This window comes from Bufo bufo, chromosome 3 (genome assembly GCF_905171765.1).
Source record: "Bufo bufo chromosome 3, aBufBuf1.1, whole genome shotgun sequence".
NCBI classification, from domain to species: Eukaryota; Metazoa; Chordata; class Amphibia; order Anura; family Bufonidae; genus Bufo; species Bufo bufo.
The window spans coordinates 293,284,280-293,305,192 of NC_053391.1; positions in this window are offsets into that span (position 1 = coordinate 293,284,280).

A 20,913-nucleotide genomic window follows, 5' to 3' on the forward strand; every position below is an offset into this window, starting at 1 on the left:
AGCCCCCAAGGTGGCGGACACGCCGCCAGGCGGAGCAAGGAGACCGCTATGCTAGGGACCCTGTGGCCCACACTAGTACGAGGAGCTCTGGGGCTCTTACTAGTTTTCCGGCCCACCAGTTAAGTCCACCGGAGACCCCTACCGGTGAACTTGCATGGTGTACTTCAGAGCATTTTGAGCCTGCAAATTGATTCCCACAGTGGGCTTCATTTAATATGACTATTTTATTCTTTTTTTCAGTGACCACTTTTTTGAATCTGATGGTGGAGCAAACGAGTGTGTTCGCCCAACAGTTCATTGCTCAACACCCAGGCTTTTTTTTGGGCTAGAGCCGGTGGCTGGACTCCGGTCAGTGCAGCCGAGATGAGGACGTTTTGGGGCCTCGTGCTGCACATGGGTCTAGTAAAAAAAAAAACTGTGTCAGGTATTACTGGAGTGGGGACATCCTCTATCAGACCCCACTTTACAGTACGGTCATGACACGTACCCGGTTTGAGGCCATCCGCAAATGCCTGCATTATGCAGGTAATGCAGCATGTCCCCTCCAAGGTGATCCTGCCTATGACCGCCTGTACAAAATCAGGCCGGTCATCGATCACTTTGTGGCGGTTGATGAGTCTCTCATTGCTTTCAAGGGGAGACTCATTTTCCGCCAGTATGTTCCCTCTAAGCGGGCGAGGTATGGCGTGAAGCTGTACAAACTTTGTGAGAGGGCCTCAGTGTACACTTACAAGTTTCGTGTGTACGAGGGGCGAGATTCCCGTATTGAACCCCCAGAATGTCCTCCCACTCTGGGTGTTAGCGGGAAACTTGTGTGGGACCTTATGCACCCACTGCTAGATAAGGGTTACCACCTGTACGTGGATAACTTTTATACTAGTATCCCCTTGTTCCAGTGCCTCGCCGCCAGATCCACGTCCGCTTGTGGGACCGTGCAGAAAAATCAAAGCGGCCTCCCTACCCACTACCTCCAGGTACCTATCCGCAGGGATGAGACCTGTGCCCTTGCCAGTGGAAACCTGTTGTTGGTCAGATATAAGAACAAGAGGGATGTCCTTGTACTGTCCACAATTCACGGCAACGGCATCACCCCTGTCCCTGTGCGAGGTACCGCGGCAACGGTCCTCAAGCGCGATTGTATCGTTGACTACAATCGATATATGGGAGGAGTTGATCTCTCTGATCAAGTCCTCAAGCCATATAATGTCATTGCCAAAACCCGGGCATGGTACGAAAAAGTTGTGGTCTGCCTGGTACAGGTTGCCTTGTACAACTCTTTTGTGCTGTCCCGGAGTGCTGGCAACACAAGGAAATTCCTCCAGTTCTATGAGGCAGTCCTCAAGGCCTTGATGTTTTCTGACCGGAGAATAGCAGGCCAGAGTACCTCTGGAAACGGAGGCGCCATCATCGTCCCTGGCCAACACTTTCCAGGTGTGGTCCCCCATACTAGACAGAAGGAACAGACCCCAAAAAAGTGCAGTGTGTGTCACAGCAGGGGGATACGGAAGGACACCACCACTCAGTGTGACACGTGCCCCGATCATCCGGGCCTCTGCATTATTGGTTGCTTCAGGGAGTACCACACTTCCATGGAGTACTAAATTTATAATCCCCTTCCCCAATTTTAATTCCATTTAGCCACTGACAATCGCGGAAAAAACTATGGTTCTCAGACTTGAGACACTAAAACAAAAAATTTTCTTTTTTTCAAAAATATTTTGTAAAACTAAAATAAATAAAAAAAGTTGACATATTAGGTATCGCCGCTTCCATAAGAATTTTCTCTATAAAAAAATACCCCATGACCTAACCCCTCAGATGAACAAGGTAAAAAAAAAAAAACGGTGCAAAAAAGGGTATTTTTTGGTCACCTTACATCACAAATAGTGTAATAGCAAGCGATCAAAAAGTCATATGCCCCCCAAAATAGTGCCAATAAAACCGTCCTCTTATTACGCAAAAAATGAGCCCCTACCTAAGATAATCAGCTAAAAACTTAAAAAAATAATGACTCTTAGTCTATGGAGATACTAAAATATTTTTTTTTTTGCAAATTTTCTGTTTTTTCCTAGTAACAAAGCAAGGGTTAACAGCCAAACAAAACTTTATATTTATTACCCTTATACTGCAGTTTACAGAAACACCCCATATGTGTTCGTAAAATGCTGTATGACCAAAACGGCAGGGCGCAGAAGGAAAGGAACGCCGTATGGTTTCTGGAAGGCAGATTTTGATGGCCTTTGTTTTTGGCACCATGTCCCATTTGAAGAACCCCTGATGCACCCCTAGAGTAGAAACTCCATAAAAGTGACCCCATCTAAGAAACGACACCTCTCAAGGTATTCAAAACTGATTTTTCAAACTTTATTAACCCTTTAGGTGTTCCTCAACAGTTTATGGCAAATGGAGATGAAATTTCAGAATTTCTATTTTTTGGTAACCTTGCCTCACAAAAATTTAATATAGAGCAACCAAAAATCATATGTACCCTAAAAATAGTCCCAACAAAACTGCCACTTTATCCAGTAGTTTCCAAAATGTGGTCACCAGACCTGAATCCCATTAAAAATCAGTGGGGTGATCTGAAGAGGGCTATGGACAGGAGATGCCCTCGCAATCTGACAGATTTGGAGTATTTTTGCAAAGAAGAGTGGGCAAATCTTGCCAAGTCAAAAATGTGCCATGCTGATAGACTCATACCCAAAAAGACTGAGTGCTGTAATAAAATCAAAAGGTGCTTCAACAAAGTATTAGTTTAAGGGTATGCACACTTATGCAACCATATTATTTTATTTTTATATTTTTTCTTCCCTCCACTTAAAAGATTTCAGTTTGTTTTTCAATTGAGTTGTACAGTTTATAGGTCACATTAAGGCCTCATGCACACAGCCGTTGTTGTGTTCCGTTCTGCAAAATGCGGTTCCGTTGTTCCGTGATCCGTTTCCGTTTTTGTTTCCTTGTGTCTTCCTTTATTTTTGGAGGACCATCAGACATAAAGGAATGTAAAAAAAAGTCTAAGACAATGTAGAGGACACCAAGGTTGGGTCCTCAGTGACAGATATGTATCACCATTATTTGGGTTGTGGTACCGAAGCCCAACGGCACACTGAGATTCTGCAATGATTTTAGAAAACTAAATGAGGTTTCAAAGTTTGATGCCTACCCGATGCCCCGGGTAGACGAATTAATTGGGAGATTAGGGCCTGCCCAATATATCACTACGCTGGATCTCACGAAAGGGTACTGGCAAATTCCTCTCACCCGGGAAGCCAGAGAAAAGATGGCATTCTCCACTCTAGAGGGCCACTGGCAATACAAAAGGATGCCCTTCGGCTTACACTCTGCCCCTGCCACGTTTCAAAGAGCTATGGACAATATATTGCGTCCCCATGGACGGTACGCATCAGTATACCTGGATGACATTATCATTTTCAGTACCGATTGGGAATCCCATCTCCTTCGGGTCCAGGCAGTCCTAGACTCTTTGAAAGGGGCAGGGTTTACAGTGAACCCGGAAAAGTCCGCCATTGGGATGGAGGAAGCAAAGTACCTGGGATACACCGTAGGCAGAGGGCTAGTAAAGCCACAGATGAGCAAGGTAGAAGCCATACATACCTGGCCTCGCCCTCTTACCAAGAAGCAGGTTCGGGCGTTCTTGGGGATAGTGGGCTACTACAGGAGATTTGTCCCTAACTTTGCCACTATTGCGGCCCCTTTGACCGACTTAACAAAAGGAAAGAAATCCATCATGATCAAATGGAGTAGGGAGGCTGAGGAGGCTTTTCAGAAACTTAAAAGGGCCTTATGTGAGTCTCCGGTGCTTGTTGCACCGGACTTCTCGAAAGAATTTGTGGTCCAGACGGACGCTTCAAGTGCAGGTCTAGGTGCCGTCCTGTCTCAGGTGGTCAATGGGGAGGAACACCCTGTGGTCTTTCTAAGCAGGAAGCTGACAGCGGCAGAGAGGAACTATGCTGTGGTAGAGCGAGAGTGTCTGGCCATCAAGTGGGCTCTAGACTCTCTGCGATATTTCCTGCTGGGTAGGAAATTCCGCCTGGTGTTCGACCATGCCCCATTGACCTGGATGAGACAGCACAAACAGACCAATGCCAGGGTCACGAGATGGTTCCTCTCTCTCCAGGATTTCAACTTTGTAGTTGAACATAGGTCAGGGAGTCAACATCAGAATTCTGATTCTCTCTCCCGGGTGCATTGCATGTTATCCACAAGTGCCTCCGCCGCCCCCGCATCGGGGCAGAGGGGGGGGGGATATGTAGAAGACGCCAAGGTTGGGTCCTCAGTGACAGATATGTATCACCATTATTTGGGTTGTGGTGCTTTTAAGAAAGCACTACCTGGGATCCGGTACCCACAGGGTTAACTCACTCTCCTGATAAGAGGAAAAGGAAGTGAGTGAGGGGGTGGTGTGGAGTGTGTGGTGTGGTGGACACACTGCTGTGGCTGGCTGTGAACAGAACATGTGGAAAGTTTGGCAGGAAAGCCGACTGGAATCTACCACGGACTAAAAAGAACCCAGGGTAAAAATACCTTTATTTTTGAAAGGACTGTTCTATTGATTATGTTGTGCTGAACTAAGCGGACTTTAAGTTGGGTTTGTTTGGACCTAGGCTGCTGGAAGCTGTACCTATTTTCATTTTGGAAAATAAACATCTGTTTTCTTTAACCCTGGGCTGGCTCATGCACCTGGTTTATTGGAGCAATCTTCCCCCCATATTACAACAGGTTTGCCATGCAAATGATAGGAATAAAACAGACGCGGATGACAATCTTGTGTGCCTCCGCGTTTTTTAGCGGTCCCATTGACTTGAATGGGTCCGCGAACCGTTTTCCGTGGAAATAGGACAGGTTATATTTTTTTGACGGACTGGAACCACGGATCACAGACGCGGATGGCAAACTGTGCACTATCCGCAGTTTGAACGGCTCCATAGAAATTAATGGGTCCGCACCTGAAACGCTAAAATCGGCAGAACGGACGCGGAAGCAAACAACGGTCGTGTGCATGAGGCCTAAAGGTGGAAAAAGTTCTGAAATGATTTATCTTTGTCTCATCACAGAAACTTCACTTTTTAACAGGGGTGTGTAGACTTTTTATATCCACTGTATCTGCTTATATTCTGTATATATGGACACTGCACAGTACCCCTTCTCTTGTCCTGTATACTGGGTGTAATTCTCAGTACCTGTTCTTATTCTGTATATATGAACACTACACAGTACCCCTTCTCCTGCAGTTTAACTGTGCAGGAGGTCATGATGACGTCATCATGCCCCCCTGTGCCAGATCTCAGGTGGCACAATCATGAACACCTGTGTCTTGATACAGTCATTCATGTCTACATCATCAAGCCACCCAATCTCTGACGCAGTGGTGATGTCACTGTGACCACCAGCGCAGGCTGCAGCCTAGAGCGGGACATAGGTAGAGCAGGTAGAGCATTGTCTATAAGACCCTACACGAAGTGGGCATTATACTAATTGGGAGACTACAGTGGGTGGAGTATTATATATAAAACCCCTAGGGGGACATTATACTAAGTGGGCAACTACATGGGGGAGAGCATTATATAAAACCTGTAGAGTGACATTGTATTAAGTGAGGGAGTATAGGGAGGAGAATATTATTTATAAAACTCCCAGGGGGGCAATATCCTAAGTGGGGGGTGTGACGCTTTGCGATCCACATCGATACTAGGAAATCGCAAATGCGCCATATTTCGCAATCACAGAGACACCAGAGCCTTCACTAAAAATCTTCTCTTTTCACTAAAGGAGTAATTCACAGAGCAGAGGTGCCATTATCACCTCCTTGTGACAAACCTTTCCTGCCCCATGCCAAGTTGAGTAGCCATCAATCTAGTTCTCTTATGACAGAACCTCCTAAACCTGGTCTTTCTGCAGCCATAGTGTCTCCAATACCAGCAGGGTTCTCACACCTTCAGTCTTGCCAGTGCGCTTCAAAGAGAGCAGGACAGATTCTTATCAGACAGCTGTTTGAGACACAAAAAGAGGTCACCGGGCAGCCACCTCTAATACATAGCTTTCATATTTGCGTCCATATTTCCTCATATTTCCTGGGTTCGGAACCAATGCACTGAACCATCTCTTTAGGGATTATTCCGGCCCCAATAATACACCTTTCAGGAAATCGGCCAGTCAATCAGAGATTCTCTCAGATATCAAAGCTCTCAGGGAATCTAAATGGTAATTCTATCCTGTTTGGTATCAGAGGATCTGTAAAATTGTGCTGATTCTCAATATGACCTCTATGTCCTAATTTGACCCACGGGTACGGAGAAACTGGCACAGCAAAGATTCAGCCAGATTTCCTATGTCCAGGGCAGGAACTGCCCCTCTTCCAATTACCCAAGGCTGGACTTGTGCGGGTCACAACTCCTCCCCACTGCAGAGTGGGTAAAACCCTGTGACACATTCAGCCCTGGGTCCTTCTTCTACCATCTGACGTCGACTAACATCACGACTACCCGCTGGACACGGGCACACCCCACCATCTTGGATTATTCTACAAAGACTTTGCCTTTTACTGGACTTTACCACGGTAATTCTGAACTTACAGACATTCTATTCCCTTCCACCTCTTACCTATTTCTATCCAAACCAATCTGTCCAACTGGCAGTTATATTTATCGGTCAGCTTTAATGTATATATATTTTTGTGTATAGTTTTAGAATAAATACTACCGATTTCATCGTTCCAGTTTTGCCCTTGTTACTTGATGACCTGATCTATGCTAAGAACTCTGTCCTCAGAAGACATACTACCAAATAGTTTTCTTTTTATAAATTGTTAATTTACTAGCTAGGTTGCAAATAACCGTTTCGTCCCTTTAGGATTAGCTAGCCGGGGTCTCTTCGCCCCGATTCAATATGAAGAGTGGTGGCAGCAAATTAATTTGATTTCCAGCGTGTAATCAGTAATTTTATTTTTACCGATTGTACATACAATCGTGATTGTATCCTGTCGGGTGGTTGTCACAGGGGGTGCATTATTTATACAACACTACAGGGGGACATTATAGTGAGAGGGGGGAGAATTATATATAACACCTCTAGGAGGGCATTTTACGAAGTGGGGGACTACAAGGGTGCATTTTACTACAGGAGGTTTATACTAGAGGGGTCACTGCAGGGGGGAGGGTGAGCGTATTATACATACTATCACTATAGGGGAGCATTATAGTACAGGGGGACTACGGCGGGTTGAGAGCATTATACATACGAGCAGTACAAGTGGGGCATTATAATAATGGCACTACACAGGAGAAGGGAGGGCATTATAATACAGATGGGAAAACCACATTATAATACAGCGGGCATGTTAAGGGAAATATGGCTTTCAGCCAGAACCTCATCCTGATGACCACACAAATATGCCTAATAATTGGACCCAGTGGTATTCACCCATTCAGTATGGCCAGTAGCATTGTGTCCCTTGTTAGCATATCCTAGGCAGTTGAACAACATCCTCTTGATCAAGAGATGGGGGGAGATATTTGGGTGGTCACAGGGTGGAGTCTATGGTGGGGGGGCTGGGACACAGGAAGATATAGGTGAAAGTTGGGAGTGAGGCAGGGGCTTCTCTTCCTGGACACCGATGGATGCAGGAGCAAGCTAAGTTATATGTGTGCGTATGTGGGTATGTATATAAGTATAATATCCCAGTAGACTTTATATGTGTACATATAGATATTAGCAGTCTGCAATTGTATTACCAGTTAGATTATATATGCTGTTTATGCATGAGTCTCTATATGTACATGTACTAATGGTCAGGTACTGGAGGTGAGTTGGTTAGAAGAGACTGTATATTGGTGGACTCTGGATATACTGTATATACATACACATTATTAGCCACATTTGCTTAGCATCCAGGGTGGACAGGAACTGAGGTGGCTGTGTGTGGTGGTGTCCTCTATGTATTGTGTTATCTTTATCTCCATGTATAATGTCCATTGCTTTGTCATCTCTATGTTATCAGTAAACTATCTTTATATATAAGTATCTGCGAGGGTTGTGTGTTGTTCCTGAGATATATGAAGGACTGGAAGAGGTGTAATTTTACACAGGATAATCGGGTTGTATGGGAAACAAAGGCAATTTGCTAGGAATAGAATAGAAGGGATGGAAAACGGAGATATACATAAATCTCCATTTTCCAAGAGACAAAAATCCCCTCTTCAATGGCGAGCTAGGCCCAAATGTTTTAATTGATCTCTGTTAGGATATACTGTTGAAATTGCTGTTATACTGTGAATTAGGTTTTTATACCTGGGAGATTCGGACAGGTAACACAGTTTCATTGAGTCCTAGTGTGAGTTCAATTAATTACAGAGAACCTATTTAAGTGACGTTCCTAGGTTACTGACTGTTTCCCATTATAACCTGTGAGGTACTTGTTTTTGTTGTTTTTTTATTTGATTTTTTCTCCAGTCCTTCAGTAGAATCTGCTGGTTGGTAAAAGATTCTTTCAGGAGTAACACACAGATCGCAGGGATAACCATGAGTGACAAAGCAGGACATGGGACTTTTGAAAAGTTAAGTAGATACAGTACATTTAACCCTGTATTGCCTAGATCAAATGAATCTGTGCAAATGTTATGGGAATCTCTGGTAGATCAAGCTGATTCCTATGACAAATTGCACATTGGTAAACGTGGTGTGCTCAAACAAACATCCAAACGCCTTCACATGCTTGCTAAGCTGATGTGCATATTTGATGATGCCATTAACAAGCTGGAGAAGGTGGAATCCTTTGAAGAGACAAAGGCCCCTGTAAATTTGCATTGTTGTTGTTGTGCAGAAGCGGTTAAACAGGTTTCTAGTCTAGAAACACAACACAAAGAAAAAGTCAGTCAGATCAGCCTGCTGCAGTCTCAGTTAGCTGAGAAAGAAAAATACTATGCAGATGTTGATAACGTTTTTATACAGCTGTATATGGAGATAACGGGCTATAAGGAAAAAGCAGCCTCTACAGAGGTGATAATTGCTGATCTGAGGACCGAGTTAATAAACAGAGATGAGACAATTAGTAATATGCAGAAGACAATAACTGAGCTCTCACATCCCAAAGATTTGCACTCAAAGCAAATTTGTGTTTTGAGTGCAAACAGGGGGACAGATGAGAGTGAGAGCGCTCCTATGGCTGCCTCCAATCAGACTGATTCCACTCCAATAACTGTACAAAGGGCTGCTGGTGACACCATTCGTGGATTAGGAGGTGGCATGGGACAGACCACTTCCAACTCACAGACGTGTCACAGCAATGCGACAGAATTGCATTCTTTCCATAACATGGAGAGGATGCAATTTCTGCTAAAGATATGTAAACTGATTCCTACATATGATCCAGACGCAGATCCTTTCACTTCCTGTGATACTTTTGACGGACATTGCCAGAAATTTTCTGTCCCTCCAGAATATCGCATGGAACTGTTCAAGCTTTGGTTGCCTACACATCTCTTTCAAAGATATGAGGTCATAGAGAAAATTGCCTCCAGGAATGGCCTATTTCATGATGAGGAAGACAGGCTTTCCATCCTCATGAAATTGGTAACAGGGCATGCGGACGTCAGCCCAGAGGTCCTAAGTAACTTCAGGCCTACCATCCATGATGAGCCCTTGTCGATTTGTGGAAGGTTTGAAGTTATGTATAGGAAGGTGACAAAGGATCATGGTGTAGGAGCCCCACAAGGCATGATACGTATGTTTGTGGAGAAGTTTCCATATCTTGATACCACAATTCGTTTAACTGCAGCTAAGGAGACATCACTGATTGAAGCAGCAATGGTAATAGAGCAGGTCAGGCAGGATTTGCTAAAGAGTCACAAATCTATAACAATCAGGAAGAAGGTAGCATTTAATAAAAAAATGCAAGATGGATGCACGTTAAAGGGGATGGCAGCTAACAAAATATCTGTGTATTCTAGTGCTCTTCAAAGAAGAAAGTGGGAGAATATACAGTGTTTCCATTGTCTGCAATCTGGACACATTAAACGACTCTGTCCGCACAGAGATGTAAGGCGGGGTGGCTTTCAACCACACATACAATTGCAGAGACAGAGACCTGTTTCATTTGTGAGCCAACAGGCTACACATGAAACAGGGCTGCAAAAATACACCATTACAACAGATATCCCTACTGGGAATCTGTTATAATAGATTTGTGGTGGGGATCCCTAAAGATCTGTCCATAATATGTAACTCAGGGATCCCCCATATACTGGCCAGAGCAGGCAATCAATGTAAACCCATAATAGCCCCAGAGGCAGTTGAACAACATCCTCTTGATCAAGAGATGGGGGGAGATATTTGGGTGGTCACAGGGTGGAGTCTATGGTGGGGGGGCTGGGACACAGGAAGATATAGGTGAAAGTTGGGAGTGAGGCAGGGGCTTCTCTTCCTGGACACCGATGGATGCAGGAGCAAGCTAAGTTATATGTGTGCGTATGTGGGTATGTATATAAGTATAATATCCCAGTAGACTTTATATGTGTACATATAGATATTAGCAGTCTGCAATTGTATTACCAGTTAGATTATATATGCTGTTTATGCATGAGTCTCTATATGTACATGTACTAATGGTCAGGTACTGGAGGTGAGTTGGTTAGAAGAGACTGTATATTGGTGGACTCTGGATATACTGTATATACATACACATTATTAGCCACATTTGCTTAGCATCCAGGGTGGACAGGAACTGAGGTGGCTGTGTGTGGTGGTGTCCTCTATGTATTGTGTTATCTGTATCTCCATGTATAATGTCCATTGCTTTGTCATCTCTATGTTATCAGTAAACTATTTTTATATATAAGTATCTGCGAGGGTTGTGTGTTGTTCCTGAGATATATGAAGGACTGGAAGAGGTGTAATTTTACACAGGATAATCGGGTTGTATGGGAAACAAAGGCAATTTGCTAGGAATAGAATAGAAGGGATGGAAAACGGAGATATACATAAATCTCCATTTTCCAAGAGACAAAAATCCCCTCTTCAGGGCACTACAGGGAGTCATAACTTCAGAGGGCACTGCAGCAGGGCTTTATAAATACTGGGTCTACTAAAGGGGGCCTTATCACTACAGTGGACTCAATAGGAGTGGCTTATAAATCAGCTTTATTACTGCTGTGGGCTATAAAGTGGTGCCTTATAGAGAGGCCCTTGTTAGTGCTGGAGACACTATAGGGGGCTTTGTCTCTACTTTTAGCCATTCTAACTGGTGACTGTATGGAGAGTGGACCTGTGCCCCTCTGTTCTGTATCTGACCTGTTGTTATTTGTGGTTCCACACCACACTTTTCCTGCGATTCTACCTGCTGAAAGAAGAAGAAAGAACAACAACTGGAACTGCTGCAGTGATTTTAAATTTTTTTCCCCATTTGCATCAGTTCCAAATCCCTAAACCACCCTCCGTCCCTGTCCCTTCCCGCCCCCCTCCATCCCCCCATCCTTTTTTTACAGACGCCATTTTGTCAGTGCGCTTTTTTGTTTTTATATTCTTTTTTTCATAATTTACCAGCTCTGCACAACTTTTTCTGCGTGCGAGCTGTGCTGCCAAGTGCTGTTCAGTACATTATTTTTTGCACTTTTTTATATTTTTTGTTTAAAAAGAATAAAGTATAGTTAGGGGTTTATATAAATATATATAGAGCTCTATATATATAGATAGAAGTAAAATTTTTAGCCAGTGTTCACTTTTTAACCACTGTAGTGAGTTTTTATACTACAGTGTTTGCACGCACGATCTGTGCGCGTGCGTGCTGCAGAGCACCGATAACTAGTGTTCTCATTTACATCTACACATTTTTGTGTTTTTGTTTTTTTACCTTTTTTTTGTGAAAAAAGACCTGTAGTTAGTGGTAGGTAGTTATATATATATATATATAGATAGATATATCAGTGTCAGTTTAGCATTTTGCACGAACGCACCATCTGTGTGCGTGCATTTTGAAACCACCAAGCACTGTGGTGATTTTTTATACTACAGTGCTTGCACGAACGCACGATCTGTGTGCGTGCGTGCATGCTGCAGAGGACCCATAACTAGTGTGCTCATTTATATCAGCACATGTTTGTGTTTTGTTTTGTTTTTTACATTTTTTTTCTGTGAAAAAATACCTGCAGTTAGTGGTAGGTAATTAGTTTTATATATATATATATATATATTAGTTTAGTATCAGTTTAGCATTTTGCACGAACGCACCATCCGCGTGCGTGCATTTTGAAACCACTGAGCACCGATCAGTATTGTCCAAAACAAAAGAGGGGGGGGGGGGGTCAGCACATCCCAATGCGCAGGTGCACGTTGCTATAGCTGAAAATACATATCAAACACAAATAAAAACCAAATAAAGTACAAAGGTATATTGTATTGCCAATGCTATGCTAATAAATTAGAGATGCTTAGCAAATACATTTTGTACAAAATTATTTGAGCCCGTCTGCCGCACGCTAAGGCGATCTCTATAAGACGGGTCCTAACACTAAACCTCTTCTGTTGGGTGCCATAACAGCGACCATGGAATTCAGGAAGTGTAGGTCCCACATGCATGCTGGGCCCCTTTTGGTTTATATCTCTATGGTGCCAAAATGGCCTCCAATGAATCCAGGGACTACAAATACCAGCATGCATGCTGAGCAAACTATGTACTCATGCTAATTAAAATCAGCCCATGACGCAACACAGGCCACAGGAGTGCACGACCAAATAGGAGTCAGCCACTACTCCCATACAAACTACAAAACAAAAGGGGGGGGGGGTCAGCACATCCCAATGCGCAGGTGCACATTGCTATGGCTGAAAATACATATCAAACACATAGTGCAACAGCACTCTACAAACCAAATAAAGTACAAAGGTATATTGTATTGCCGTTACTGATTGCGTCTGCTCATTTATCACCGCTTTTTTAATAATTTTTTATTGTGCAGAAGATACTTATTTTTATTTTTTTGCAATTTTTTTTTCTCCTCCCTTTATTCTCCTAAATTTAATTTCCAATATATTACAAGCCCCTTCACATGTGAAAGCACCTCATACACACCCCACACTAAATAAAGTTTTACATATTTCACATGTTACACCCCAATATAATAAAAATGGCCCGTCCATCCCAACGAGTTTACTCAGCTGAAGAGGCATACGCCATGCTTGCCTCTGATACTGAGTCGGCCAGTGAGGGAGAAGAGGATGCCACTTTCCTTTACTTCTCTACCCCCTCATCATCATCATCATCCGGTAATAAGGGACCCTCTAGAAGGCGCCCCAGGGTAGCAGTGGAGACAGCTCCCAGAGTTACCCCATATGGACCCCACCCCCTGAGGATTAACAGCCCCAAATTCCTGAGTTTGTGGGCAGCTCAGGATATCAGATAAATTGTTCGGGCTTTACAGAAATTGCATTTTTTTAAATCTTTTTCTCTGAAGATTTAATAAATTTGATGGTAACCCAAACAAATTTATACGCCCAGAAATGTATTTCCCAGAACCCCACCACATCATACGCTAGACCCCAAGGTTGGACCCCAGTAAATGCAGCAGAGATGATGACCTTTTGGGGGCTCTTGCTGCAAATGGGCTTAGTAAAAAAAAAAAAAAAAGATCAGTATTGGAGTGCGGATGTCTTGTACCTCACTCCAATTTACAGTAATGCCATGGCCTGTAATTGATTCCAAGCAATACTGAAATTTTTGCATTCCAACGATAATGCACAGTGCCCACCCCAGAATGACCTTGCATTCTGTTCAAAATTAGGCCCATCCTTGACCACTTCAACGTAAAGTTCTCAGAAGTGTACACCCCAGAACAAAATGTCTGCGTAGACGAATCCCTATAACTTTTCAAAAGGAGGGTAAGATTCTTCCAGTACGTGCCCAGCAAGCGGGCAAGGTATGGCTAAAATGTATAAAGTCTGTGAGAGTAGCTCTGGGTACACTCACAAGTCCCGGGTTTACGAAGGGAGGGACACCCGGATTGAACCCACAGAATGCCCCCCGTCCTAGGAGTTAGTGGAAAGATAGAGTGTGACTTATTGCACCCACTGCTGAATAATGGTTACCATCTCTACGTGGATAATTACTACACCAGTCTACCACTGTTCTAGTCCCTAGCTTCCAGAGGTACTGTGGCATGCGGCACAGTACGCAAAATCAGAGAGGCCTCCCTAGATCCCTGGTAGGGCAACCACTAAGAAAAGGAGAAAGCCGTGCTGTCCTCAATCTGAACACGTTGGCGGTTAAGTACAAGGAGAAGAGGGATGTCCTTTTACTGACCACCATTCACAGTAACACCAGCTCCCCTGCCGCTGTACGAGGTACCACAACCACTGTCCCCAAGCAAGACTGCATCCTGGACTACAATAAACACATGGGGGGGTTGATCTTTCAGATCAAGTTCTGAAGCCCTACAATGTCACACGAAAAACAAAAGTGTGGTACAAAAATCTGGCCGTGCACATTGTACAGATGGCACTGTACAATGCGTTTGTGCTTTTTAGATCTAGAGGCCATCCAAGAAAACATTCCTACCATTTCAAGAGGTGGTGATAAAGGCCCTAATTTTTTCAAACCAAGCAATGGAGGGTTCCAGTACTTCTGTAAGTTACCCTGCCCAAGTTGTACCAGGGCAACATTTCCCTGGTGAAGTCCCCCAAACAGCAAGAAAGGGAAGGACCCAAAAAAGATGCAGGGTGTGTTCCAAAAGGGGGATAAGGAAAGACACCATTTACCATTGCGAAACCTGCTCTCAAAAACCTGGCCTGTGCATCAAGGATTGTTTCAGAATCTATCACTCATCCATTGAATAATTTCATCCTTGATGTACCCTGTAATTTTAACACCTTATAACTGATTTTGTCCACAGAGTTTACATATCCACTTTTCACCAACCACTACATATTAATTTCTGTAATACACCTGTTTGGTCAAAGGTGCCCTTTCCACCACTTCAAGTGTTCACACGGTGGGGCTCTTTCCAAAATGGGGTCACTTCTTGGGGTTTTTAATTTCTGGGGACCTCAGTAATTTTTTAACATGCGACATGGCACCTAAAATCCATGTCTGTTTATTCAAGCCTGCAAAATCCATATATTACACTTTGCTTCTAGAGCCCTGCAATGCGCCCATACGGCAGGCTACAAGCACATATGGGGTGTTGCCGTATTCAGGGGGAAATGGGTAAGAAAATGGGTGCATTTTGTCCTGTTACCCCTTGTAAAAGTGAAAAATGTGGGTGTAAAGCAACTTTTTCTGGAAAAAAATTTAATTTTTCATTTTCACAGCCAAGTATTTCCTAATTCTGTGAAACGTCTGATGGGTCAAAGTGCTCACTACACACCTTGAAATACTTCTTGAGGGATCTAGTTTCCAGAATGGGGTCACTTTTTCGGGGTTTCCACTGTAGGGGTACCTCAGGGTGTCTTCATATGCTACATAGCTCCAAAATGCTCCAGAATCTGTCCTGCAAAAGCTCTCTGGTGCTCCTTCCCTTTTGAACCCTGCCATGCGCTAAAAAAATCTATTTTTGAGCATATGTGGGGTGTTGCCGTATTCAGGTGGAAATGGGTAACAAAATGTGGGGTGCATTTTGTCCTGTTATCCCTTTTGAAAGTGAAAAAATGTGGGTGTAAAGCAACTTTTTCTGAAAAAAAATTGAAATTTTTAATTTTCATAGCCAAGTATTTCCTAATTCTGTGAAATGCCTGATCGGTCAAAGTGCTCACTACACACCTTGAAATACTCTTTAAAGGGTCTAGTTTCCCCGGAATAGGGTCACTTTTTGGGTGTTTACACTGTAGCGGTACCTCAGGGTGTCTTCAAATAAAAAATGGCGCCTAAAAACCATTCTAGCAAAATCTGCCTCCAAAATCCATATGGCGCTGCTTTCCTTATGACCACTGGCACTGGCATTTTCATAGAGAAGTTTACCGCCACATATGGGGTATTTCTGTAAATTGCAGAATTGGTGTAATGAATATTGACGTTTATTTTGCTGTTAAACCTTGCTGTGTTGCAAGAAAAAATTTATTAACATAAAAAATCTACCAAAAAAATTATTTTTTTTAAATTTATCCTCCATTTTCATTTCATTCTTGCGGTCAAGGGTTAACAAAGTTTGTAACATCAGTTTTGAATAATTTGAGTGGTGTAGTTTCTAAAATGGGGTCAATTATGGAGGGTTTCCATTACATAAGCCTCTCAAAATCACTTTATAACTGAATTGGTGCTTAAAAAAATGGTTTTGGAAATTTTGGTGAAAATTTGAAAAATTACTTCTAAAATTTGAATCCTTCTAACGTCCTAAAAAAATAAAATGACATTTACAAAATTATGCCAAAATATAGTAGACATATGGGGAATGTTGATTGATTACTATTTTATGAGGTATTACTATCTGTCTTGCTGCATTCTCAAGTGCTGCATTACTAAGTGCATCTGAGATATTCAGGAGACTAACTTAGACTAACTTAGAGCTTTTCCACTGTTGCAGAACTTCAGCTGTGTTTTTGGTGGATACTCAGACACTGTACTTCAAAACAGCAAAACTTCAGCTGTGTTTTTGGTGGATACTCAGACACTGTGCTTCAAAACAGATAAGGAGTTTGTTAGACAGTTTCTTGCTATTGTCTGATTGCAAATGAGCATAGGTGATTAAGATGTTAAATTTGTTGTTAGGGGAGGGGCTTTTGTGGGAGTGTGTGTATATATAGCAACATAGTATTAGCTTGCCTAATTATAGCTTGCTGCATTCTCAAGTGCTGCATTACTAAGTGCATCTGAGATATTCAGGAGGTAATCTGGAGGTGGATACAATCTAAAAAGGTAAGGTTTGTTTAAAATCTTTCCCCTCTTTAAAATGGCAGATCTGGTTCTGTGCAGGAATTGTTGTGCTTTTATTTCAGGTTCCACTCTTTGGAAGTTTGGATGCTGTCTGATCTGTAGACAGCTCTCCATAATGCAGCAGGAAATTGCATTTTTGAAATCTGAGATTTGTAAATTAACTGTTAAACAAACTCAGGCTGGGAATGTTGCAATGTCACTGCCACATAGGCCCCCTAGAAATGGAAGATGGGTTACTGCAGGTTCTGGTAGACTGAGAGTTGTTGATAGAAGACATGTCCCACAGTCTGTGGCTCTCCATAATTCATTTGCAGCACTTTCAGAGCGCAAGAGCAACATAGATGATGGCTCAGGCACAGTGGGTGAGGAACAATCATCTCCCATGCCTAAAGTATGCAAGACTTCAGCAAAAGACAAAAAGGATAAGGTGAGGACTGATAGAATCGCCCACCAACAGCTGCTTACTATCATAAGAGGTGTGAAGTTTGAGGAAAATGGTTTTGTGAGATGTCTCCCTGGTGCTACCGCTAGCAGGGATAGACGACATATCCTTAATATTGTTAGGCAAGCAAAGCAGGAAAGGGAAGTGGATGTTATTGTCCATCTTGGGACAAATGATCTGGCTTGGAATGAGGTTTCAAAGGTGAAGGAAGCTTTTCACACACTTGGAAATGATATACGGGAGGTTGCATCAACTGTTTCATTCTCTGCAGTTTTGCCTGTGCATAACCTTCAGCATGACAGGAAGATGCGCATTAAGGAATTCAATGTATGGCTTGGTGAATGGTGTCTGAACCAAGGGTTTGGCTTTGTGTCTCATGTTAGCTCTCGTTGGAATGGAAAAGAACTGTACAAGAAAGATGGTTTGCATCTTTCTCTAAAGGGAATGAATGTTTTCAGTGAGCAGTATTTGCTAAGAAGCATTTAAACTAGGAAAGGGGGGCAAAAGAGTGATAATCCAGCAGTCCGACTGCCCCCCGGAACAAGGCCAGAAGATGCCAGTAGCACATAGGTTAAGAAATGACAAGCTCAGAGTCTTGTCTACAAATGCTCTGAGATATAACAACACCAGGGTTCTCTCTATATAGGAAAGACAGAGAAGGCAAGAAAGGGGGAGGGGTGGCCCTGTATGTGAAAGATAGCATAAAATCTAATTTAATACAAGTTAGCGAGATCAATTTAGAGTCAGTTTGGGTTACCTTGCAGCTTGATAATCATAAGGTAACTCGTGTAGGTGTGATACATAGACCACCTAGCCAAGTCAAAGAATTAGATGATCTACTAGTCGAGGAAATAGCTAAAATGACATTGAAAGGGGAAGTTATCATTATGGGAGACTTTAATCTTCCTGATGTAAACTGGAAAACCAAAATAGCTTGTTCTGCCAGGAGTACAGATATTCTAAATTCTCTACTGGGATTATCTCTACAGCAAGTAGTTGAGGAGCCAACTCGGAAGGAGGCCATTTTAGATTTAGTATTCACAAATGGAAATTTGGTATCTGATATTACTGTAGGGGAAAGCTGGGGATCTAGTGATCACCAGTCAGTGTGATCTCAGTCACTGTATTTACTTTACAGTGACTGAATCACACCACACAAAAATAAAAGTTTTAGAGTTTAGAAAAACTGACTTTTCTAAAATTAGATTAGTGGTATACAAGTCCCTATCAGATTGGAACAGTTTCATTGGAGTCCAGGAGAAATGGGACTACTTAAAAGTGGCACTATTGAAGGCAACAGAAAATTGCATTAGGCTTGTCAGTAAAAGCAAAAAAAGGAAGAGACCACTGTGGTACTCAGCAGAAGTGGCCAACATAATTAAAAACAAAAAGATAGCATTTAATAATTATTAAAAAAAACAAAACGAGGATGACAGGCAAATTTATAAGATTAGGCAGAGAGAGGGCAAACAAGTTTTAAGAGCTTCTAAAGCACAGGCAGAAGAAAAATTAGCTCAGTCAGTGAAAAAAGGCGATAAGACATTCTTCAGATACATAAATGAAAAAAGGAAACTAAAACAAGGAATTACCAAATTAAAAACAAAAGAAGGAAGGTAGATGGAAGAAGATAAAGAACTAGCTGACTGCCTCAATGAATACTTCTGTTCAGTTTTTACAAAGGAAAATGAAGGAAAAGGACCTCAGTTAGGAAGGAAGACTAATGAATCTTTTGATGCATGTGTCTTTCCAGAGGAAGAGGTTCTAAGTCAGCTGTCTAAAATTAATACAAATAAGTCACGGGGCCTGATGGGATACACCCAAAGCTATTAAAAGAGCTTAGTGGTGAACTAGCAAAACCATTAACAGATTTATTTAACCAATCACTGGTAATAGGAGTTGTCCCAGAAGATTGGAAATTAGCAAATTTTGTGCCCATTCACAAGAAAGGTAGTAGGGAGGAATCGGGCAACTATAGGCCAGTAAGCCTGACATCAATAGTGGGGAAATTAATGGAAACCATACTTAAGGAGAGGATTGTGGAACATCTAAAATCCCATGGATTAAAATTTGAAAAACAGCATGGGTTTACTTCAGGGAGATCATGTCAAACTAATCTTATTGATTTTTTTGATTGGGTGACTAAAATAATAGATGGCAGAGGTGCAGTATACATTGCTTATCTAGACTTTAGTAAGGCTTTTGATACTGTCCCACATAGAAGGCTTATCAATAAATTGCAGTCTTTGTGCTTGGACTCCCATATTGTTGAATGGATTAGGCAGTGGCTGAGGGACAGACAACAGAGGGTTGTAGTCAATGGAGTATATTCAGACCATGGTCTTGTTACCAGTGGGGTACCTCAGGTATCTGATCTGGGACCCATATTGTTTAATATCTTTATCAGCGAAATTGCAGAAGGCCTCGATAGTAAGGTGTGTCTTTTTGCTGATGACACAAAGATTTGTAACAGGGTTGATGTTCCTGGAGGGATACACCAAATGGAAAAGGATTTAGGAAAACTAGAGGAATGGTCAAAAATCTGGCAACTAAAATTTTATGTTGATAAGTGCAAGATAATGCACCTGGGGCGTAAAAACTCAAGAGCAGAATATAAAATCAGTGATACAGTCCTAACCTCAGTATCTGAGGAAAGGGATTTAGGAATCATTATTTCCAAAGACTTAAAGGTAGGCAGACAATGTCATAGAGCAGCAGGAAATGCTAGCAGAATGCTTGGGTGTATACGGAGAGGCATTACCAATAGAAAGAGGGAGGTGCTCATGCCGCTCTACAGGGCACTAGTGAGACCTCATTTGGAGTATTGTGCGCAGTACTGGAGACCATATCTCCAGAAGGATATTGATACTTTGGAGAGAGTTCAGAGAAGAGCTACTAAACTGGTACATGGATTGTAGGATAAAACTTACCAGGAAAGATTAAAGGACCTTAACATGTATAGCTTGGAAGAAAGACGAGACAGAGAGGATATGATAGAAACTTTTAAATACATAAAGGGAATCAACAAGGTAAAAGAGGAGAGAATATTTAAAAGAAGAAAAACTGTTACAAGAGGACATAGTTTTAAATTAGAGGGGCAAAGGTTTAAAAGTAATATCAGGAAGTATTACTTTACTGAGAGAGTAGTGGATGCATGGAATAGCCTTCCTGCAGAAGTGGTAGCTGCAAATACAGTGAAGGAGTTTAAGCATGCATAGGATAGGCATAAGGCCATCCTTCATATTAGGACCAGGGGCTATTCATAGTATTTAGTATATTGGGCAGACTAGATGGGCCAAATTGTTCTTATCTGCTGTCACATTCTATTTTTCTATGTTTCTATGTCTTAGAAGTAGAGAAATAAAAATTTATAAAATTGTGAATTTTTAAATTTTTTTGGGTAAATTTGGGATTTTTTTCATAAATAAAAGTGTAATATATTGAATCAAATTTATGACTGTCATGAAGTACAATGTGCCATGAGAAAAGTCTCAGAACGGCTTGGATAAGTAAATGCGTTCCAAAGTTATTAGCACATAAAGTGACGCATGTCAGATTTTCAAAAATCGGCGTGGGATTTAAGGTGAAAAGTGGCTCGGTA